Raw genomic sequence first — 23938 nt, 5'->3', positions numbered from 1 at the left:
ATCATTACAATGCCTGGGTGGGTACTGTGTAGGTCGCGTATGAACGATTCCTTGCCTTTCTTAGGCAAAACCACACGATTGCTCCACAAAAGCCAGTCCGCGTGTATAGACATTTTGTCTTTGCGCTTCTGGAACGGCTTGATCTCTTCATGCATCTCCGCTGGGATGCTGGACCAGCTCCCATGGAGGACACAGTTTTTTTACAAAGGACAGTAAAGGATCCTGGCTGGTCCAGATCCTGATCTGGTAGGCCGTAACGGGTGACTTTTCGTTTTCAAATGCATCCATCACCAAGAGCAAGTCCGCAGGCTGTGCCATTTCCACCCTGAGCCGACTGAGAGCATCAACGCAGTTCTCTGTGCCTGGTCTGTGGCGGATTACATAGTTATATGCAGACAGCGTGAGCGCCCATCTTTGGATGCGGGCAGAGGCATTGGTATTAATCCCTTTGCTCTCGAGAATAGTGATATGAGCGGCTTTTGGTCAGTTTCTAATTCAAACAGATACTGGTGCATTTTTTTCACCCCGTAAACGCATGCCAGAGCTTCTTTGTCAATCATGTTGTAGGCCCTTTCAGTCTTGGACAAACTCCTGGACACATAGGCGACCGGTTGCAATGTTCCCGATTTGTTTGCTAGTTGTAACACACACCCGACCCCGTACGAAGACGCATCACAAGCTAGCACTAAACGTTTACATGGGTTATACAGAACAAGCAATTTGTTGGAAGATAACAGATTTCTGGCTTTCTCAAAAGCAGCCTCTTGTGATTTCCCCCTACCCAGTCATCTCCCTTGTGTAGCAGCTCATGTAGGGGTTCTAGCAAGGTGCTTAACCCAATTAGGAAATTGCCAAAATAGTTGAGGAGTCCCAGGAACGACCGCAGCTCCATCACGTTCTGTGGTCTCGGCGCGTTCTTGATCATAGAGTCATAGAAACTTACAGCATGGAAGGAGGCCATTTTGGCCCATCGTGTCCACGCCAGCCGAACAAGAGCTATCCAGCCTAATCCCACTTTCCAGCTCTTGGTCCATAGCCCTGTAGGTTATGGCACATCGAAGTATCTTTTAAATGTGGTGAGGGTTTCTGCCTCTACCACACGATCAGGCAGTGAGTTCCAGACCCCCACCACCCTCAGGGTGGTGAAGACATCTCCCCTCATATCTCCTCTAATCCTCCCCCAATTACTTTACATCTATGTCCTTTGGTTGTTGATCCCTTTGCCATGGGAAACAGATCCCTCCTATCCACTCTATCCAGGCCCCCATAATTTTATCGAAGTGACTATTTGTACTCTGCTCTTGCTGTGCAGTGCCTGCCCCTGATGGCTCCTGCCCAAAGTGGAAGGATGGCACCCGGACCCGAATCATTCCCATCCACCACGTTACCCGCTGAACCACTGATCAAGCAGCCCTGACCCGGCAGACGGTTGAGAGGTGGGGGGAAGAGTGAGAGAGAGCCTGGGAATGGGAGACTGGGTGGGGGGGGGGGGGTGGAAGGGGAAGAGGGGGAAGAGAGCGTGCCTCGGGGAGTGGGCTGGGAAGGAGAAGAGAGCCGAGGAGGGTGGGGGAGGGAGGAGAGAGAGCCGGGGGGGGGTGGGGGGATGGGAGGAGGAAGAGAGTGCCTGGGAGGGGGTGGAGGAAGAGGGAGGGGATGGAGGGAGAGAACCTGGGGGGGGGGGGGAGAGAGCCGGGGTGCGGGGGAGAAGAGAGAGCCGGTGGGGGCAGGGGGGAGAACAGAGAGCCTCCGTCTTGGCATCGGTGAGTCTGATGCCATCTGCCGTGATTCTTCTCCCTAAGAACTCGACCTCTGGCACCAGGAAAACACACTTCGAGCGTTTCAACCTGAGTCACATGCAATCTAGCTGACTTAGAACCTCTTCCAGGCTCTTCAAGTGTTCGATGGTGTCCCTGACCTGTGACCCGTATGTCATCCTGGAAAACCACGGTGCGTGGAACCGACTTTAGCAGGCTCTCCATGTTCATTTAAAAAATTGCCGCAGCCGATCGAATCCCAAACGAGCATCTATTGTAGATGAACAGACCTTTGTGCGTGTTGATGCAGGTGAGGCCTTTCGAAGATTCCGCCAGCTCCTGCGTCATGTAGGCCGAGGTCAGGTCCAACTTGGTGACTGTCTTTCCTCCAGCCAGGATCACAAATAGGTCGTCTGTCTTGGGTAGCGGGTACTGGTCATGTAGCGAAAAAAGGCTAATCATTACTTTATAGTCCCCACAAATTCTGACCGTGCCATCGCCTTTGAGAACCGGGACAATCGGACTGGCCCACTCGTTGAACTCCACCGGCGCGATGATGCCTTCTCGCTGCAGCCTGTCCAGCTCAATTTCCACTTTCTCTCGCATCATATATGGCACTGCTCATGCCTTGTGTTCGATGGGTCGTGTACCGGGAACCAAGTGGATCTGCTCCTTTGCCCCTGAGAAACTTCCGATGCCTGGCTCAAACAACGACTGGAACTTGCTCAGAACCTGGGCACATGAGGCGTCGTCGATGGACGAAAGCGCTCGGATGTTGTCCCAGTTCCAGTGGATTTTTCCCAGCCAGCTTCTGCCGAACAGTGTGGGGCCATCTCCTGGTACAATCCATAGTGGGAGTTCGTGCACTGCTCCATCATAGGAGACTTTTACTGCTGCGCTGCCAATAACAGCTCTTTAGTGTACGTTCTTAGCTTGGTTTGAATGGGGCTAAGCTTGGGCCTGTGTGCCTTGTTGCACCACAGCCTGTCGAAGGTCTTTTTGCTCATGATAGACTGACTCGCACCTGTGTCCAATTCCATGGATACTAGAATTCCGGCCAGTTCGACTTTTAACATGATCGGTGGACATTTTGTGGTGAAGGTGTGTACCCCGTACACTTCTGCCTCCCTGGTTCGAATCTCTAGTTCAGCCTGATCCGCCGTGGATCGATCCTCCTCTGCAACGTGGTGGTTTGCAGAGTTTGCAGCTCATCTGCACATTCGCTGGAGGTGTCCCATTGTTCCACAGCTTTTGCACACATAGTGTTTGAAGCGGCATTGATGGGCTCGATGATCATCTCCGCAGCACCAACAAGGTGTTAACTGCCTCGCATTAACGTTTGATGGCGGACTCTGGGTCATCTGAGGTCGTGCAGCTGCAGGCGTGTACGTTCTGCCATATGCATTCTTGCCTGAAAATGATGTTACTTTGTGTACAGTACTTGCCGAAACCTCTGTATGCTGCGAAATTTGTTTGGTGTTATTGCTGGTGGACATAAATGCCTGGGCTATCATTATGGCTTTGCTCAGGTTTGGTGTTTCAACAGTCAATAATTTGCGAAAGATAACCTCATGGCCAATGCCAAGCACAAAGAAGTCTCTTAGCATTTGCTCAAGGAATCCATCAAATTCGCAATGTTCCGCAAGGTGCCTTAATTCAGCGACGTAGCTCACCACTTCCTGGCCTTCAGACCGTTGACAGGTGTAAAATCGATACCTTGCCATCAGAATGCTTTCCTTCGGATTTAGGTGCTCCCGGACCAGCGTACACAGTTCTTCATACGATTTGATTGTTGGTTTCAACGGAGCTAGAAGGTTCTTCATGAGGCCATAGGTTGTTGCCCCACAGACGGTGAGGAGGATCGCCCTTCGTTTGGCAGCGTTCTCGTCCCCTTCCAGCTCGTTGGCCCCGAAGTATTGGTCGAGTCGCTCCACGGAGGCCTCCCAATCGTCCCCTTCTGAGAATTTCTCCAAGATACCAACAGTTCTCTGCATTTTCGCGTGATTGTTTGTTATCTCGTCCCCAGTTGTTATGCTCCTAATAAAGTAATGTAACTGAGCACTGTAGACATGAGTAAGTGTGACCTTAGCTCCTTTATTCAACTCCAGAGTGTTGGTACAGCATGGGAGGCCTGCTCATATACAGTGCTCCCAAGGGATGCTGGGATCCCTTACGACTCCAACAGGTGTGCTCTCTGGTGGCAGTGTATGATACAGGTTACCTAGGGTTACATACATAACAATGATAATGATAGTTTGTGTGCAAATTCAATTGGTAAAATATCTTTCGAAGCTTCAAGCTACAGAAATGCATTTGAGTTGGCAGAACATCAGAAACTTTTTGGGGAAGGAGAAAATCATTGGGCCAATTAGATTACCCTTCAAACAATAAGGATGTGTTTGTACACCTTGTTTTAATAAATGCTTTATTACTGTTGCACTATCTCTGTCAATCTTCAAATTTGTTCATGAAAGCATTCCAATAATTGGATATACTGAGCTGCAGACCAGCATAGCAGAAACACTACTAATGCGGAAAGGAACCCACACCCATAAGCTGATTTTTGATTCTACTCACACAATGGCCCGTAATTTGCGGACAGCGGTGAAGCAAAAATATTCGCTGTTGGCCCTGATGTAAGTTTCCCACAAAGATCTCGCGATCTCTGTGGCGAGAAGTTTGGCTTTTCCGACACGTAATTGAAATCAACAAAAGTTAATGGGGAATCCCTAACGCGAGCTGCTGTAACGTCAACAAGTTGTCTAAGCAGTCAGTATGAATGCAAAATTCTCAGAGAGCGTGAACCAGGACGTGGATAGGCTCCTTTAATTCTAACTTTTAAAAAATGTTAGTGAGTGCAAAACATAGATTGGGACTCTCACATGGGGAAAGACAAACCTGAAGTAAAGATGGACAAATGTTCGATAGATTTGACACTTTACAAAATTAAAATTAGATTTTCAGGACCATAACATTTCTTTAGCAGTCAATACATTCTTAAAACCTCAGTTACACCTAATCCAAAAGAGTCTACCTTTTAATGGGATATTTCCGTGGAAGAGCCAAAGTTTTCATCAGTTTCCAGAGCCAGTAGCGCCACCCCCACACCCCGGGCGAGAACTCTCTTCTGCTCCGTTAGCACCCCCCGGAGGCACTAATGGGCCTCTAAAAAAGGGGCAATTTCGCCCTCAGAATGTCATGGCCAGTGACAGTTTGATGCGGCTCCAGTTTTCATTTTGACAGTTATGATTTGTCTCTGACAGTTCCAAAGTTCTATGGTCAGATAACATTTGTTCATAGTTCTCTAAGTGATCATTTCATTGTAATCATAATACTTGAGACTTCACATTTACTCTAATAGAATGAGGAAGCATAATTATAAGTACTCAGAAAGTCTACATTTAACTTCTGGTACAAAATTAACATTTTGGAGAAGAGATTTCTGGTCCAAATTTGTTGCCTTATGTTTGGGCAGATATTTTTCGTAAAATGTCCACAACGGTGGCTTAGCCCCTCGTTTCTTATTGACACAAATGATCTGAATACAAAAGCCAACAGTAAACTTGTAAGATTTGTAGGTAACACTAATATAATGACTGCAGTCAGGATGGAGGATGCAGCTAATGATTTGCACTGCATTTAGATTAGTTACACAATTGGGCAGATAAATAGCAAATGAACAATGGATACATTAGGGAGGGCGTAGGGCAGAATGATGTGAAGTGAAAAGGAGAAATTAGAGAAATTTAACAGCTTCAGTCTGGATACAGGAAGGTTAAGGCAGTACCTTACGTTACAACAGTGACTACACTCCAAATGTACTTCATTGGCTGTAAAGCGCTTTGAGACATCCAGTGGTCGTGAAAGGTCCATATAAATGCAAATCTTTTTTTTTCCTTTTTACCTCATCAAGAGTTACAAAATATTAAATGGTATAGAATAAAATATATAAATTTACATCCATGAAAAGAAAATTTGAAGTAAATATTAGAATGTTTTATCCTTCAAAGGGTGATAAACATTTGGAAGTTAAAGACAACAGGAATATTCAAGATGCAGTTGGATACTAGGATGGCTGAGTCTTGGGAGGGAACAATTGGCCTCCTTTGCACTTCTGTTAGCGCCTCCAGGGGCCGATAACGGGGCATTACCAGCTCTGCAAGAGTACCAACACCCACAAAATTGCCGTGAAGGTTTGCGGCGGCCGTAACCCCTAGCACCACGATCTCCTGCGCCCAGAGATCGTGACGTCATCTGGCTGCGTAGCTTCCCGTATGTGAACTTCGGTTCTGCTCCCTGCAAGATCGCCGGGCGTCAACACCGGCAGCTGCAGGAGGCGTTGTAAGGGAGGCTGGCCACTTGGGGAGCAGTATTTAAAGGTGATGCCCCTCGGGTAAGTAAAAAATGTGTTTGCAGCCCGAAGGTGATTTTTTTCTCCATTTTGTTCTGTCAGGATTGATCAGCCTGCACTCTGTTAGAGCGCTTGGGGCTGATAGTCGTGGATTGTGGCTGCAGTCGGCGACAAGGGAAATCCTTGTAATGCAGAGACTGCAGCAATGGCCCTTCCCTTTAAGGGAGGGAAGGAGCTTCCGATCCCGACAGCGCTGCACTCAACATTGTGCAGCGCTGCACTGCTACCACCTCTCCTGCATGGTTTAGAGCTCCAAGGGAAGTAGTAATGCTTGATTTAGCACTCCAATTCCTTCCTGGAGCGCTAAACTGAAAGTTCGCGTCGGCTTTACTTGCATAGCGCCCGGTGATACTTTTGCTACGCAAATTCCAGCCCTTGGAGTATTCCAAAAACATCAGCTCTTCCAAAACAATGCAGCCTATATCCTAACTCACACCAAGTCCCATTCGCCCATCATCCCTGTGCTTACTGATGTACATTGGCTCCCGATCCACCAATGCCTCAATTTTCTAATTCTCATCCTCGTGTTTAAATCCCTCCATGGCTTCACTCCTCTCTATCTATGTAACCTCGTCAAGCCCTACAACCCTCCAAAAACTCTGGGCCGAATTTGGTCAAGGCCTCCGCCTGCTCAAGTGCCGCCCAAAGTGCCACCGCTGGCCGCCGAGGTACCGTACGGTACTTTCAGTGGCGTTTTCATTGCCGAGGTCCCTCGAAGGTAGGCGGGCGGCAAATCAACGACGTATGCCACCAGTCTGGGTGGCAGCGGGCGGAAGGTCTTGTTCTCGGTGGCAGAGGCGCTTGTTGTCCAAGTGCCGCCGAGGATGGCGTTGGGCCCATGGAGGGTCGAAGAACTAAAAATAAAAATCATCAAAAAAAAAAGAACCATCTGAGGACCTTCAGGGGGCCCCCATCCAGGTAAGTACCTGTAAATAAATAATTTAAAAACATTCCACTAACCTGTTTTACAGGATCTTGATACTCCACGCAGCGATGCACCATTACCCTGCCGCCGACTCCCGCCCACACCAATCTAGCATCTCAGCGGGTGAGAGTCTGCTTACATGCATCAGCCGTCCGCTGATGGCGGGCTCTTCCTGGCGGCTCTTCCCTTCTGCCCGCTCCAGGCCACGTCGAAAGTGGCAGAGGAACTTACCGGCGGCAGTTAGCGGTAAGTTGATCAATTTCGGCTCCTCTATGTTCCCCCATCAACATCACAAAAACAGATTATGTTGTCATTATAACATTGCTGTTTGTGAGAGCTTGCTGTGCGCAAATTGGCTGCTGCGTTTCCCATATTACAAAGTGACTACACTTCAAACATACAGACGCACAAACATTAGCGTCCTCGTCCAGACCAAGATCCCCAGCATTGAAGCACTGACCACACTTGATCAGCTCCGCTGGGCAGGCAACATAGTCCGTATGCCAGACACGAGACTCCCAAAGCAAGCGCTCTACTTGGAACTCGTCCACGGCAAACGAGCCAAAGGTGGGCAGAGGAAACGTTACAAGGACACCCTCAAAGCCTCCCTGATAAAGTGCGACATCCCCACTGACACCTGGGAGTCCCTGGCCATAGACCGCCCTAAGTGGAGGAAGTACATCTGGGAGGGCACTGAGCACCTCGAGTATCGTCGCCAAGAGCATGCAGAAATCAAGCGCAGGCAGTGGAAGGAGCGTGCGGCAAACCAGGCTCCCTGCCAACCGTTTCCCTCAACGACTATCTGTCCGACCTGTGATAGTGACTGTGGTTCTCATATTGGACTGTACAGCCACCTAAGAACTCATGCTAAGAGTGGAAGCAAGTCTTTCTCGATTCTGAGGGACTGCCTATGATGATGATGATGATGATTGGCTGTAAAGCACTTTTTCATGTCCTGAGATTATGAAAGATGCAATAAAAAATGCAAGTCTTTCTTTCCAACTAACTCTGGCTTCTTGTGCATCTCCCTTTTCCTTCACCCCACCTTTGGCGACCCTACTATTTGCCATGTAAGTCCTAAACTTTGGAATTCCCTCCCCAAATCGCTCTGCCTCTTCAGATTCCACTCCTCCTTTAAGACTCCAATTAAGACTTACGTCTTTGATCAAACGTTTGGTCACCTGTCCTAATGTTTCGATCTTTGGCTGAATGTAAATTTTTACGCTCCTGTAAAGCACCTTGAGACGGTTTACTATGTTAATGGCACTAAATAAATACAAGTTGCTGTTGTTGTAGAGGGACTAGCTCAAATAGGTTGAATGGCATTTTCTTATTGAATTTTTTCTTATATTCTTATTAGAGAGCTGTCTAGTCAATTCTAGATATAGTAATTTTCAGACACGATTGCAGACTTCAGTCAGAATTGAAACTTGAGCAGACTAGGTATAATCATCATAGGCAGTCCCTCGAAAGACTTGCTTCCACTCTAAAAGTGAGTTCTCAGGTGACTGTACAGTCTAATACTTGAATTACAGTCTCTGTCACAGGTGGGACAGATAGTGGTTGAAGGAAAGGGTGGGTGGGACTGGTTTGCCGCACGCTCCTGCGCTTGTTTTCTGCATGCTCTCAGCGACAAGACTCGAGGTGCACAGCGCCCTCCCGGATGCACTTCCTCCACTTAGGGCAGTCTTTGGCCAGGGACTCCCAGGTGTCGGTGGGGTTGTTGCATTTTTATCAGGGAGGCTTTGAGGGTGTCCTTGAAACATTTCCTCTGCCCACCTTGAGCTCGCTTGCTGTGTAGGAGTTCCGAGTAAAGCGCTTGCTTTGGGAGTCTTGTGTCAGGCATGCGAACAATGTGGCTTGCCCAACGGAGCTTGTCGAGTGTGGTTAGTGCTTCGATGCTGCTGATGTTGGCCTGATTGAGGACGCTAACGTTGGTGTGTCTGTCCTCCCAGGGGATTTGCAGGATCTTGCAGAGACATCGTTGGTGGTATTTTTCCAGCGATTTGAGGTGTCTACTGTATATGGTCCATGTCTCTGAGCCAAACAGGAGGGTATAAACGCCACTAATTATCCACCTACTTTCTTGTCTCCTGAGGAAAAGAGTGTTTGAAGACCAGGACCTCAAATCTGGCACCATGCTTATGGTTTACAGGCCAGTACTGAAACCTGCCCTCCTATATGGCTCAGAGACATGGACCATATACAGCAGACACCTCAAAGCGCTGGAGAAGTACCATCAGCGCTACCTCCGCAAGATCCTGCAAATCCACTGGGAAGATAGATGCACCAACATCAGTGTTCTCGCCCAGGCCAACATCTTCAGCATCGAAGTACTGACCGCACTCGACCAGCTCCGTTTGGCGGGCCACATTGTTTGCATGCCCAACACGAGACTCCCTAAGCAAGTGTTCTACTCGGAACTCCTTCATGGCAAGCGAGCCCCAGGTGGGCAGAGGAAACGCTTCAAGGACACTCTCAAGCCTCCTTGATAAAGTATAGCATCCTCACCGGCACCTGGGGATCCCTGGCCTAAGACCGCCCAAAGTGGAGGAAGAGCGTCCGGGAGGGTGCTGAGCACCTTAAATCTCGTCGCCAAGAGCATGCAGCAGAAGGAGTGTGCGGCAAACCAGACTCCCCACCCACCTTTTCCTTCAACGACTGTCTGCCCCACCTGTGACAGAGACTGTAATTCCCATATTGGACTGTACAGCCACCTGAGAACTCACTTTTAGAGTGGAAGCAAGTCTTCCTCGATTTCGAGGGACTGCCGATGATATGATGACTTTCTTGACCTTTGACAACTGTGTTTGATTGAGATAGCTGTGGCCATTATCTTTATTCCAAACGCTTGGGTGCAATTATGATAGTATTAAGAAAAATATGTCAGATAGAGCTATGATGTAATCCTTGCATGTCAAACATTTTTTACAACCAATGGTTGTCAAGGTAGCAGAAATTCTATGCACTAGCAGGTTTCCAAAGCCCCTCCAAAGACCTTAGTTGTGGTTGACATTAAGATATGCGACCCCACTGAAAATCTAATGCTTACATTAATTGGAAGGGATTTTACTCCGTTAACATGAGTTTATCTGCAATGAGTGGAATATTATCTCACTGATTTCGACTAAATTCTCAGGTTCCATGCATCCTTTCATTATTAATAATCCATGAGTGGCAGTTCTTTTCAAAATAGATAAATGGAAGATTAGTTTTTGCCGTTATTCAGTATATATGTGTCAGTATGCATGTATGTGTAACTCGACAATCTCCTGTGGTATTGCACAGGACAAATGTTAGTGGCAGAGGGAATGATTGGACCAAAGCAGAGCGGAATGAGAGAGCAGGAGCGGGAGAGGATGACAGGAGAAAATGGCGAAGAGAAGGAGGAGAGGAGTGAGGAGTGAGGAGGGGAAAGACAGAGGAAATGAGATGAGAGGGGGAGAGGCAGGATAAGAGGGAAAGAGTGCCAGGAAAAATACAAAGAATGCCTCGGTGAAGATATTGACTATGACTTGGATTTCAGCCTCTGAATGTGCGCCGATGTAGCTCGACGACAGGGAATGGGACGGTCTTGGATCTGGCCTGGAGGCTATGAAGGTTGAACAGTTTCCCACCGGTTCTATAGTTTAGTTTGATTCCAGCAGGGAGTACTACTACAACAACAACAATAACATATTTTTATTTAGCGCCTTAACATAGTGAGACGTTCCAAGGCGCTTCACAGGAGTATTATGAGATAACAAATTTGACATCAAGCCACATAAGGAGAAATTAGGGCAGGGAAAGAGATAGGTTTTAAGGAGCGTCTTGAAGGAGCAAAGAGAGGCGGAGAGGTTTAGTCAGGGAATTCCAGAGCTTGGGGCCAAGGCAACAGAAAGCATGGCCACCAATGGTTGAGCGATTATAATCAGGGGTGCTCGAGGGCAGAATTAGAGGAGCGTAGACATCTCTGGGGACGGGGTGGGGGGGTTGTGGAGCTGGAGGAGATTACAAGATAGGGAGGGGCGAGGCCATGGAGGGATTTTAAAATAAGGATGAGAAATTTGAAATCGAGGCATTGCTTAACTGGGAGCCAATGTAGGTCAGTAAGCACGGAGTTGATAGGTGAGCAGGACTTGGTGCGAGTTAGGACATGGGCAGCTGAGTTTTGGAACACCTCTTGTTTACGTAGGATAGAATTTGGGAGGCCAGCCAGGAGTGAGTTGCAATCATCAAGTTTAGAGGTAACAAAGGCATGGATGAGCTGAAGACATCAGCAGCAGATGAGCTGAGGTAAGGGTGGAGGCGGGTGATATTACAGAGGTGGAAATAGACGGTCTTAGTTATAGGAGCAGGGAGGTCATACTGCAGTTGTACAGAGCCTTGGTGAGGCCACACCCTGAATATTGTGTTCAGTTTTGGTTTCCTAATCTGAGGAAGGACATTCTTGCTATTGAAGGAGTACAGCGAAGGTTCACCAGACTGATTCCTGGGATGGCAGGACTGACATATGAGGAGAGACTGGATCAACTGGGCTTGTATCCACTGGAGTTTAGAAGAATGAGAAGGGATCTCATAGAAACATATAAAATTCTGACGGGATTGGACAGGTTAGAGGCAGCAAATATGTTCCCGTTTCTGGGGAGTTCCAGAACCAGGGGTCACAGTCTAAGAATAAGTGGTAAGCCATTTAGGACAGAGATGAGGAGAAACTTCTTCACTCAGAGAGTGATTAACCTCTGGAATTCCCTACCGCAGAGAATTGTTGAGGCCAGTTCGTTAGATATATTCAAAGGGAGTTAGATATGGCCCTTACAGCCAAAGGGATCAAGGGGTATGGAGAGAAAGCAGGAAAGGGGTACTGAGGTTGAATGATCAGCCATGATCTTATTAAATGGCGGTGCAGGCTCAAAGGGCCGAATGGCCTGCTCCTGCACCTAATTTCTATGTGTCTATGTTTCTATGCTGCGGATATGTGGCCTCAAGCTCATTTCAGAGTCAAATATGACACTAAGGTTGCGAACAGTGTGGTTCAGCATCAGAGAGAAGTTGGAAAGAGGGATGGAGTCAGTGGCTAGGGAATGGAGTTTGTGGTGGGGGATGAAAACAATGGCTTTGGTATTCTCAATATTCAATTGGAGAAAATTTCTACTCATTCAGAACTGGATGTTGGACAAGTAGTCTGACAATTTAGAGACCGTGGAGAGGTTGAGAGAAGTGGTGGTGAGGTATCAGTGTACGTGTTTTCGGATGATGTCGTCAATGAGAAATGAGATGAGAAATAGGAGGGGGCCAAGGATAGATCCTTGGGGGACACCAGAGGTAATGATGCGGGGGTGGGAAGAGACACCATTGCAGGTGATTCTCTGGCTACGATTAGATAGGTAAGAATGGAACCAGGTGAGTGCAGTCCCACCCAGCTGGATGACGATGGAGAGGCGTTGGAGAAGGATAGAGTGGTCAACCATGTCAAAGGCTGCAGACAAGTCAAAAAGGACGAGGAGGGATAGTTTGCCTTCGTCACAGTCACAAAGGATGTCATTTGTGACTTTGACGAGAGCCATTTCGGTACTGTGGGAGGCGCGGAAACCGGATTGAAGGGTTTCAAACATTCATACTGATTTATCGGAGTGATTATTTGCACCAGTTTTTTGAGTGTCCTTCTGCACCTGCGCATCCTGGACTCCGCCCTCATCCTCCCGCGCATGCACAGACTCCTCGAACCTGAAACCTGAAGTCGGGCCTGTACTGTGAGCTGAGGCTATCTGCATGTGTCTGTGTGTCTAGCTTTTGGATTATCTTGAGGACTTTTGCCTAGAATATCGCTGTGATTATCTACACAGACATTTACGCTGCCGTCTGTGGGAGAAAAAACATGGGAGGTGGGAGAGAGAGAGGCTGCGGGGAGAGAGAAAGACTGGGGCATAGAGAGAGAGAGAGTGGGGCGAGGGGGAGAGAGAGAGAGTGGGGGGGGAGGGAGAGAGAGAGAGAGAGAGTGGGGGGCGGGGAAAGAGAGAGAGAGAGAGAGAGTGTGGGGGGGGGGAGAGAGGGAGTGGGGGGGAGAGAGAGAGTGGGAGAGGAAGGGGGAGAGAAAGAGTGGGGGGGAGAGAGAAAGAGCGGGGGGTGGGGAGAGAGCGGGGGGGGAGAGGTTGTGGGTGGAAGAGAGAGATTGGGGAGGAGAGAGAGATGGGGGAGAGAGAGAGTGGGGGGGGAGGGGAGAGAGAGAATAGGGGGAGGGGAGAGAGTAAGGGGGAGGGGGGGAGAGAGAGTAGGGGGAGGGGAGAGAGAGAGTAGGGGGGAGGGGAGAGCACGGGTAGGGGGAGGGGAGAGAGAGTGGGATGAAGGGGAGGAGAGAGAGAGTGGGGGGCAGGGAGAGAGAGAGTGGGGGAGAGAGAGATGGGGGGGAGAGAGAGGGAGAGATTGGGGGGGAGGGGAGCGAGTGAGTGGGAAGGAGGGGAGCAAGTGAGTGGGAAGGAGGGAAGAGAGTGAGTAGAAAGGAGGGGAGAGTCAGAGTGGGGGGAGGGGAGAGAGAGTGAGGGGGAGAGAGAGAGTAGGGGGAGGGGAGAGAGAGAGAGTAGGGGGAGGGGAGAGAGAGAGTAGGGGGAGGGGAGAGAGAGTGGGATGAAGGGGAGAGAGAGAGTGGGGGATGGGGAGAGAGAGAGTGGGGGGAGGAGAGAGAGAATGGGGGAGGGGAGAGAGAGTGGGGGGAGGGGAGAAAGAGTGTGGGGGGAGAGGAGAGTGTGGGGGGGAGGAGAGTGTGGGGAGGGAGAGAGAGTGTGGGGAGGGAGAGAGAGTGTGGGGGGAGGAGAGTGAGTGAGTGGGGGAGGGGAGAGATTGTGGGGGGGAGGGAGAGAGAAAGTGGGGGGGAAGGGAGAGAGAGAGTGGGGGGGAAGGGAAAGAGAGAGTGGGGGGAAAGGAGAGGGAGTGGGGGGGGGGAGAGAGAGAGAGTGTGGGGGGGGGGGGGGAGGAGAGAGAGAGTGTGTGGGGCGGTGTGGAGAGTAGGGTGAGTGGGGAGAGAGAGTGGGGGAGGGGTGAGAGTGGGGAGGGGAGAGAGAGAGTGAGGAGGGGAGAGAGAGAGAGTGGGGAGGGGAGAGGAGAGAGTGGGGGAGGGAAAAGAGGATGGGCAGGGGGGAGAGAGAGAGAGTGGGTGGGGAGAGAGAGAGACAGAGAGAGAGTGGGGCGGGGAGAGCCAGAGGGTGGGGGAGAGAGAGAGAGAGAGTGGGCAAGGGCGAGAAAGAGAGTATGGGGGGAGAGACAGTGGGGGCGGGAGAGACGGTGGGGGAGGGTAGAGAGAGTGGGGAGGGAGAGTGAGAGTGGTGGGGGGGGATGGAGGGGAGAGAGAGAGGGGGGGGGGGAGGAGAGAGGGAGAGAGTGGGGGGAAGAGAGAATGGGGGGGGGGAGGGGAGGGAGAGAGTGGGGGGAAGAGAGAATGGGGGGGAGGAGAGAGGGAGAGAGTGGGGGGGAAGAGAGAAGGTTTGGAGTGGGAAGAGAGAGGGAGAGAGTGGGTGGGGAGGAAGAGGAGAGTGGGCGGGGGAGAGACAGAGAGTGGGCGGGGAGAGAGACAGAGTGGGCGGAGGGGGGAGAGAGTAGGTGTGGGGGAGAGAGAGAGAGATTGTGGGGGGTGGGGCGAGAGAGAGAGATTGTGGAGCGGTAGAGAGAGTGGAGGAGGGGAGAGAGATAGTGGGGGGAGGTGAGAGAGAGAAGGGAAGGGAGAGAGAGAGTGGGAGGGGGAGAGAGAGTGGGAGGGGGAGAGAGAGAGTGGGGGGGAGGGGAGAGAGAAAGTGTGGGGAGGGGAAAGAGAGAGTGTGGGGTGGGGAGCGAGTGAGTGGGAAGGAGGGGAGCGAGTGAGCGGGAAGGAGGGAAGCGAGTGAGTGGGAAGGAGGGGAGAGAGTGAGTAAAAAGAAGGGGAGAGAGAGCGTGGCGGGAGGGGAGAGAAAGAGAGAGTGGGGAGGCGGGGAGAGAGAGTGTGGGGGGTGGGGAGAGAGAGATTGGGGGAGGGGAGAGAGAGAGATGTGGGTTTGAGAGAGAGAGATGTGGGTTTGAGAGAGAGAGAGGGGGGTTGGAGAGAGAGAGCGAGGGGGGTGGAGAGAGAGAGAGGGGGTTGGAGAGAGAGTGGGGGTGGGGTGGAGAGAGAGAGTGGGTGTGAGGCAGAGAGAGACATTGGGGGGGGGGGCAGAGAGAGAGTGTGGTGGGCGGGGAGAGAGAGAGTGGGTGGGGGCAGAGAATGAGAGAGAGTGAGTGGGGGGAGGGAGGGAAAGAGAGTGAGTAGGAGGAGGGAGAGTGAGAGTGAATGGGGGAGGGAGGGAAAGTGTGTGCGTGGGGGGAGGGAGGGAAAGAGAGTGAGTGGGGAGAGGGAGAGTGAGAGTGAATAGGGGCTAGGAGCGAGAGACAGGAGGGAGAGAGAGTGTGTGGGGGGGAGGGAGAGAGAGTGGGGGAAGGGAGAGAGAGTGTGGGTGGAGAGAAAGATAGAGTTTGGGGGGAGAGAGAGAGTGAGAGAGTGTGGGGGAGAGAGAGAGAGAGAGCGTGGGGGGAGAGAGAGAGTGGGGGAGAGAGAGAGAGTGGGGGAGAACGAGAGAGGGAGAGAGAGTGTGGGGAGAGAGCGAGAGTGTGGGGAAGAGAGAGAGAGTGTATGAGTGGGAGAGAGAGTGTGTGGGAGTGAAAGTGTGTGTGTATGGCAGTGAGAGAGAGAGTGAGTGTTCTTGGAGAGAGTGTGTGTGGGGGAGAGTGGGAGGGAGAAGAAGCGTGTGGGAGAGGGAGAGAGAGAGAATGTGTGGGAGAGGGAGAGAGAGAGAGTGTCATGGAGAGGGAGAGAGAGAGAGAGAGAGTGTGGAGAAGGGAGAGAGAGAGAGAGTGTGGGGGGTGGGTAGAGAGAGAGACTGGGAGGAAGGGGAGAGAGAGATGTAGTATAGACCTCCACCTAGTGGACTACTGTGGTAATGCAAATGCTGCTGTAAATACAATAAAAGGAAGTTTCAGATTAAAGCCATCTTGAGTGTGTGTGCGTTAATGATCTCATAAGAAGATATCACATTGGCGAAGTAGGATAGGATAATCGGATTCCCGAGCTAAAATTTTTGTTGGTGGTTGATTTCAGCCAAACAACAGAGAGACTTTGAGAGATTCTTTGTTTTACAGAACAGCTAAAAATCCAAGGTAAATTACAAGCACACTTAGCTGAACTGCCAGAGTCCAGATGGCCGCGCCTATGGGAATAATAGGGCACTTGGGTGAGTTTCATCTTGACCGAGAGATGTTCGGAGCATATGTGGAGCGGCTAGAAATATTTTTCACTGCAAATATTATCGTCGAAGTCCCCGATGATGAAAATCATAACTGGGTGGTGTTAGAAAGCAAACGGGCTATTTTCTTGACTGAAGCAGGTCCCGAGGTGTATGAAACCCTGAAAAATGTGCTTGTTCCCGTCATGCCAAAGGACAAGCCATTGACGGAGATTCTAACCAAGTTAGAACAGCACTGCAGTCCTGAGCCGCTGCGAATTGCTCAAAGTTATCATTTTGGCATACGAATTCAATTCATTGATGAGAATATCAGCGAGTACATTGTAGCATTAAAAAAGCTTTCCATTCACTGTCATTTCGGAAACGTTCAGGACCGAGTATTGCGTGACCACTCTGTTTGCTTCATATTTCAAGCCACAATCAGAACAATGTTGTTGACAACCCCTAACTTGACTTTTGATTAAGCTTATCAGACAGCTATGTCGATGTGGGGTGGGGCGGGGGTGGAGAGCGAGAGAGAATGGGGGCCAGAGAGAGCGAGAGAGAATAGAGGGGCAGAGAGAGAGTGAGTGGGGGTGGCAGAGAGAGAGTGAATGGGGGGGCAGAGAGAGTGTGGAGGGGGCAAAAGAGAATGAGGGGGGAAGAGAATGGGGTGGTGGAAAAGAGTGGGTGTGTGGGAGAAAGAAAATGGGGCTGCGAGAAAGAGGTTTGGAGGGGGAAGAGAGCGAGTGGAGTGGGGGGGCGGGGTGTGTGGGGAGAATGGTGTGCGGGGGAGAGGGAGAGTGGGGTGGGGCAGAGAGAGAGAGAATGAGGGCGAGAAAGAGAGTGGGAGGATGGGAGAACGAGAGTGGGGGATGGGGGAACGAGAGTGGGGGATGGAGAAAGAGAGAAACTGGCGGAGGAGAGAGAGACTGGGGTGGGGGAGAGAGAGAGTGGGGGGTGGGAGAAAGAGTGTGGGGTGGGGAGGAGAGAATGTGGGGTGGGGAGGAGAGAGTGTGAGTGGGGGAAGGGAGAGAGTGGGGTGGGGTAGAGACAGACTGGGGGGAGGGAGAGAGAGAGAGAGAGAGACTGGGGGAGGGCAGTGAGAGAGACTGTGGGAGGGGAGAAAGAGAGACTGGGGTTATGGGAGAGGCTGGGGTGGGGAGAGAGAAAGAGAGAGAGAGATGGAGTGGAGGGCAAAGAGAGAGAATGGGTGGGTGGAGCTGAGAGAGCATGGGGGCGGGAGGGCAGAGAGAGTGAGGGTGGGTAGAGAGAGAGAGAGAGTTGAGGGGTGGGGAGAAAGAGAGTGGGGGGGGGGTGGGAGAAAGAGAGTGGGGGAGAGACTGAGGGAGGGCAGCGAGAGAGACTGGGTGGGAGTGGAGAGAGAGACTGTGGAGACGAGAGAGGGAGACTGGGGGTGGGAGGAGTGAGAGACTGGGGTGGGGGAGTGTTATATCTTAACTGCATGCAAAACTCTTGGTCAAGCACATTCCCAGGTGCTGGTCATGAAGGTCTCCTAATAATTTGGACCTGAATTTATTTGGTATAACCACTCTTGCACCCCACATGATACAATCTTTATCGACTGATAATTCATTCCTACGAATGAAGAATGAATGAATATCTTTGTCTGTTACCTGGTTTGGCCAGCCATTTGCAATATAATCATACACCTTTGACATAACTGGGTCACGTTTGGTTGCTCTACCAATCTCTTCAGCTGTGACTGGCAGTTCATCAATGTATGAAAAATAGAACTCTTCTTCCCTATCGGGTGTAACTTGTGATGGGGAAGGCAATCTAGACATTGCATCAGCATTACTGTGATCAGCTAATCGTTTGTATTCAATATTATTTGGATACCCTGACAAGATCAAAGCCCATCTCTTTTGGATGGAGGATTGCTGTCAGGGGCTTATGGTCCGTAATGATGGTAAACTTACGACCATATAAGTATTTGTGAAACTTCTTGATCCCAAAAATTAATGCCAAAGCTTCCCTTTCGATTTGTGCATAATTACGCTCACTGGCACTCTACCAATTTGTTTTTACACTCCTTGAATGCTGTATTGCATTCTTCTGACCACTTCTAATGGACCTGTTTTTTCAATAGCTCATTCAGTGGATGTAATACTGTAGCCAAATTTGGTAGGTACTTCCCATAATAGTTCAAAAGACCCAAAAATGATCAAAGTTCAGTGACATTCTTGGGAGTGGGTGCATTTTGAATTGCATCCAGCTTTCCCTTGGTTGGATGCAAACGATCTTTGTCAACTCTGTACCCTAAGTACTCCACTGAGTTTTGAAATAACTCACATTTGTGAGCAGACACTCGTACTCTGTGTTTCTCTAGCCGTTTGAGGACTTCATTCAATATATTATTATGAATTTGCCTATTTGGTGCTGAAATTAGTATGTCATCTAAATAACATACTACCCCTTCAATACCTTGCAAAATCTGATTCATCACTCCTTGGAATATGGCAGGGGCGGAAGACACTCCAAACGGTAGTCTATTAAATTGATATAGGCCTAAATGAGTATTTATAATCAAGCATGACTTGGACTCCTCATCTAGTTCAAGTTGTAAGTAGGCATTCGTAAGATCCAACTTTGAGAGGATCTTACCACCTGTCAGTGTTGTGAACAAATCTACATTTGGCAATGTATTGAGGAGTTTACCAACTAGAACCTGGTTAACGGTTACTTTATAATCACCACACAATCTTACCTTACCATCAGACTTGGGTACAACAACAATGGATGTAGCCCAATTACATCGATCTATCTTAAGTAATAATGTTCTCAGTCTCTCGTCTTTTGAGTTCTTGCTCAACTTTCTCCTTGAGTGCATATGGTACGGGATGTGGCTTGCAGTAAACCAATCTAGTGTCCTTCTGTACCCTCACACTCGCCTTGAAGCCTTGGATCCGACTGCCTGTTTCGTAGAATACCTTCGGATAATTCTTGATGACATCATCCTTTGATGCAAATCTCCTTTCAACACGAAAAATCTCACTCCAATCCAGCTTCAGTGATCCCAACCAATTTCTTATTAGTAAGGCAGGCTTGTCCCCAATCAAAGAGGACAAGGGAACGGTGAACCAATCAAACAGTATATCATTACATTACCTGAACTGGCCGCTACGTGTAACTTTGGAGCACTTAGAGGAACTGATCAGGGATCAAATTATTGAGAAAACAACGATCCCCCGCAATCGGGAACGCTTGTTAATGGAGAATGACAAATTGACATTGGACAAAGCAACTAATTTGGCCATCCAAATCGAATCAGCATTTTCCGATTCAAAAGTGATCAGGTCCCCTGCTTCCCCTGTGCAGCAGACTGCAGCTACAGTCCATGTGCAAAGCGTTTGTCCAAAGTGGAAATCACAGCTGACCCAGGGCCAGTAATAAGCCACCCATTGCGGATCACGGGCCTCACTTCCACTGCTTTAACTGTGGGGACAAATCACACCCAGCAAAGAGTCCGAACTGCCTTTTTTTACACCATTGCTTAGTGCCATTTCACACATTGGTTTGGGCAAATTCAAGGACTATGAGGTAAACATTGACGGCATGCCCTGCTGCCTCCTCATTGACCTTGGAGCCAAAGTCTCCATATTGAGCGAGGCTGTGTATAAAACCCACTTCACGCACTGTCAAGTGTAGCTCACAACTTCCACTCTACATGTGTAATCACACTCCGAAATTGAGGTACTTGGGTCATATCTATCCCGATATATTACAAGAACATAACATTGGAAAACTTTTCCTTTCATGTCACGAAGGGACGAAGCCTCATGGGAGTTGACCTTTTTGACAAGCTTGGGTTCAAAGTTTACGACCCAACTTGTGTACACGGTGAACTTTGACGAACAGTATCCCTCAATCTTCACAGGGTTTGGAGTGACAACAAAATTCTGCCATCGTCCCCGCGTTGACCCTTCCGTCAAACCGGTTACGCAGCAACTTCACCGTCTCCCATTCGCGGTTCAAGACCAAGAATCCGCAGAATTAATGCAACTCGAATCTCAGGGAATCATTGAGAGCATCAAATCCTCACCCTGGATCTCGAACTTAGTCATTGCTTGGCGCAAAAATGGGGAGAGCCGCCTATGCATCGACCTGAAAAAGGTCAACAAGGCCATCATCCCTTACAAAAACCCTCTTCCTGCCATTGACAAACTGTCTTCAAAATTCCACGGCTCAACAGCTTTTACGAAACTCGACATGCGCCGCAGTTATCTGCAAATACCCCCAACGGAGGACAGCAAACCGCTCACGGCATTCACAATGTATGATGGTCTGTATCAGTATCAACGCATGCCCTACGGACTATCTTCTGCACCAGGTGCATTTCAGAAGATTGTCACTACTATGCTAGCAGGCATAGAGGGAGCCCTCAATCTGCTTGACAATATCATCGTCGATAGACGGACATGACCAGCGACTTCACGCAGTTATGGCTAGACTTGCTACACATAACATTATACTTAATGCCAATAAGTGTACATTCACTGCTGGCAAAATAAACTTTCTGGGCTACAGAGTCACAGCACAAGGTGTCAACCCGATGCCTGCCAATATTGACGCAATCCAGTGAATGCAGGAGCCTACCGTCCCGCACTACGCGTACATTGCCGAACCACTTCGCAAGTTGCTGCCCAAGGACGTCCCTTGGGAATGGACAGATTCCCAGGCTCAGGCATTCACCACCCTTAAGGAGAAAATCACATCCCCTCCTATCCTCGCGCACTTTGATCCGAATGCCATTACGTATGTCATCACGAATGCATCAGGCACCACCATGGGTGCTGTGCTCTCTCAATGGATTGACGGTCTGGAACGCCCAGTAGCCTTCGCCTCTCGCACGCTCTCATCTGCAGAACGTAAATACTCTCCAGGGGAATGCGAAGCACTCGCTTGCATCTACGCATGTGAACACTGGCATATCTACCTCAATGGCAGGAAATTTACCCTCCGTACGGATCACCAAGCGCTAACTATGCTACTCGCTACAACTGGATCTGGGCACAGCCGATGGTCAGATCACCTTCATCAGTATAACTTTGATGTACAATACATCACTGGCACTAGCAACCATGTAGCTGACATGCTCAGCCGCTCAACACCTGCTTCGGACTCTGGTGCTGACTTGTTCACAGATGACGACACATATGTCACGTCGATCATCACTCAGTCCATCAGAAACCTTGTCTCCTGCGACAAACTCAAAACTGAATCACAGAGTGATGCTACACTCCAGCACATGTGCCACTTCCTCCAGACTGAGAGGCCTAAGCAAATTTCGTAAGAGTTGAAAACATTCCACAGACTTCGCGATGAATTTTCCGTTTGGAATGATGGCTGTCTAGCTCATGGTGATAGAGCAGTAATTCCCAAGTCACTTTAACAGCGCATTCTCTCATTGGCACACGATGGACACTCTGCCATTATCTACATGAAGCAGAGATGTCGCGGGTATGATGGCCTGGGTTGGCGCACTCATTAAAGAGTTTGTCTCACACTGCGAAGCATGTAGTCTGAGCGAAAAGGCCACAAACATCCGACCAATGAAACCCATTCCATGGCCACAAAGACCATGGCAACAACTTCAGTTGGATATCTTCGGTCCAGTTGAAGCAGCTCCACAGCACCAGCGTTTCCTTGTTGTAGTACATGACCTGCATTCCAATAGGTCAGAAATTGCTACAAGAAGTTCAGTGATCTCATCAACGATCGTCACTATTCTGCAGCATATGTTCATGAAGTGAGGCCTCCCAGAGGTTATAATCACTGACAATGGATCACAGTTTGTGTGCGATCAGTTCACAGCTTTCCTCACTCGTCATGCTATTGAGCATTGCCTTACTGCTTGGTACAATCCTCAAAGCAGCGGAGGTGTTGAGCAATTTAACCGCATCATCAAAGAGGGCCTGAAAGCCAACTTCGCAGCAGGCCAAACATTCGACTAAGTGGTTCAGACCATTCTCCGCACATACCGGTCGACAAAGCACTCGCTAACGGGGAAGACAACCGCTGAGCTCATGATTGGGCGGAATCTTTGGTGACTGGACATTCTCAAACCCCCAGCCAAACCTAGCGCGAGGAGACCAGCAGAATGGAACAGAGGCACTATTCTGTTTCCCAACCAAAACCTAGAGCAAACACTGCAAACTCTGTGTAACAGAACACAACCTGGCTATCTCAAAGAGTTTGTCTGTATGTAGACTATGGTTTTAAAAAAGGGGAAAATATGTTGTGTACATACTCTCTTTCTCTGTTACAGCTCACTTGACGGGTATTAAAATCCTGCGGGAGCTATTTACAGTTGCTGTCTCATGCTGGTTCAAGCCGGTTTGGGGACACCATTTTGGTTTGTATAAAAGCACAGTTAAGTTAAGTTACTTTTCTCCCGGCTCAGTTTATCAGTTATTTAACCGTACACAACAAGGGGGGAGGGGTGCAGAGAGAGAGGAGAGAGGAGAGAGGAGAGAGAGTGGGGGGGGGGGGAGCAGAGAAAGAGAGAGAGTAGTGTGAGAGGAGGGGGAAGAAAGAGAGAGTGGGGGGGGGAGAAGGGGGGCAGAGAGATAGAGAATGAGGGCGAGAAAGAGAATGGGGGATGGGAGAAAGAGAGTGGGGGATGGGAGAAAGAGAGTGGGGGATGGAAGAAAGAGAGTGGTGGAGGGGGAGAGAGAGAGGGCGGGTAGAGAGATTGGGGGGGAGAGAGAGAGTGGGGTGGAGGGAGAGGGGGATAGAGAGACTGAAGGGGTGGGCGAGAGAGAGCGAGAGAGTGTGGGGGAGGGGGGAGAGAGAGATTGGGGAAAGAGAGAGTGTGTGGGAGGGGGGAGAGAGAGATTGGGGGGAGAGAGAGAGTGTGGGGTAGGGGACTAAGAGAGTGGGGGGAAGTGAGGGGGAGTGGGGGGTGAGAGAGATTGGGAGGGAGAGAGAGTGGGGTGGGAGGAGAGAGAGTGGGGTGGGGAGGGAGAGGGAGTGGGGTGGGGGGAGAGAGAGTGGGGTGGGGGGAGAGAGAGTGGGGTGGGGGGAGAGAGACTGGGGTGGGTGGGAGAGAGAGAGGGAGAGAGAGTGGGATGGGGGAGAGAGAGTAGGGTGGGGGGGAGAGAGAGTGGGGTGGGGGGAAGAGAGAGAGAATGGGGCATGGGAGAGAGAGAGAGAGGGGGTTGGGGGGGAGAGAGAGTGAGTGGGGGGGGGAGAGAGAGTGTGTGCGGGTGGGAGAAAGAGAGAGAGCAAGTGGGGAGTGGGGGAAAGAGACAGAGAGAGTGACGGGTCTGGGAGAGAGTGTGAGTGGGCTGTGGGGGAGAGAGAGAGAGGGGTGGGTTGAAGAGAGAATGTGGGCGGTGAGGGAGAGAGAGTGGGGATGGGGGGAGAGAGAGAGAGTGGGGGATGGGGGGAGAGAGAGAGAGTGGGGGATGGGGGAAGAGAGGGAGTGGGGGATGGGGGGAGAGGGAGTGGGGGATGGGGGAGAGAGGGAGTGGGGGATGGGGGAGAGTGAGTGGAGTGTGGGGGGAGAGAAAAGAGTAGGGTGTGGCGGAGAGAGAGAGAGGGGGGTGTGGCGGGAGAGAGAGAGAGAGTGGGGGTGGGGGAGAGGGAGAGAGAGTGGGGTGGTGGAGAGAGAGAGTGGGTG

Source organism: Pristiophorus japonicus, chromosome 1, assembly GCF_044704955.1.
Source record: "Pristiophorus japonicus isolate sPriJap1 chromosome 1, sPriJap1.hap1, whole genome shotgun sequence".
Taxonomy (NCBI): Eukaryota; Metazoa; Chordata; class Chondrichthyes; family Pristiophoridae; genus Pristiophorus; species Pristiophorus japonicus.
This window is presented reverse-complemented; position numbering follows the sequence as displayed.